General features: G+C 52.5%; 1 non-coding gene across 1 annotated transcript; it reads left to right on the forward strand.

Annotated features, from left to right (window-relative positions):
- The first annotated feature begins 308 nt into the window (after nt 1–308).
- Nucleotides 309–463, forward strand: LOC131292000 (5.8S ribosomal RNA). The gene has a single exon (XR_009189726.1). It is a non-coding gene; the product is annotated as a 5.8S ribosomal RNA (ribosomal RNA).

Raw genomic sequence — 463 nt, forward strand, 5'->3', positions numbered from 1 at the left:
CATGGATGCCTTACGTTTCCATGAAAAGTGTGTTCCTCCCCTGGTCCACGCTGCTCCGGCAGTCCTGGGTAAGATAGTTAGTTCTAGCTTGCCCTATGTGGAAGAGGACACGTAGACTTACTGTGGTGTGAAGTATAAGGTTCAGTTCTCCCCTGGTCCACGCCGCTTCGGCCGTCCTGAGTAAAATGGATTCATCCAGCTTGCCCTATGTGGAATGAGGACACTTTATGCTTCGTCTCTAAGCGGCGGCTTGCTCCTCCCTACGGGGAACGGGTATACGCGCACAGCGGCGGCTTACGCAAGTTAGTCACCCTCGGCAGTGGATCACTCGGCTCATGGATCGATGAAGACCGCAGCTAACTGCGCGTCATAATGTGAACTGCAGGACACATGAACATTGATAAGTTGAACGCATATTGCACGTCGTGGGAACCTACCATGATGTACAGATGACTGAGCGCTT

This window comes from Anopheles ziemanni, assembly GCF_943734765.1.
Source record: "Anopheles ziemanni chromosome X unlocalized genomic scaffold, idAnoZiCoDA_A2_x.2 X_unloc_24, whole genome shotgun sequence".
NCBI lineage: Eukaryota > Metazoa > Arthropoda > Insecta > Diptera > Culicidae > Anopheles > Anopheles ziemanni.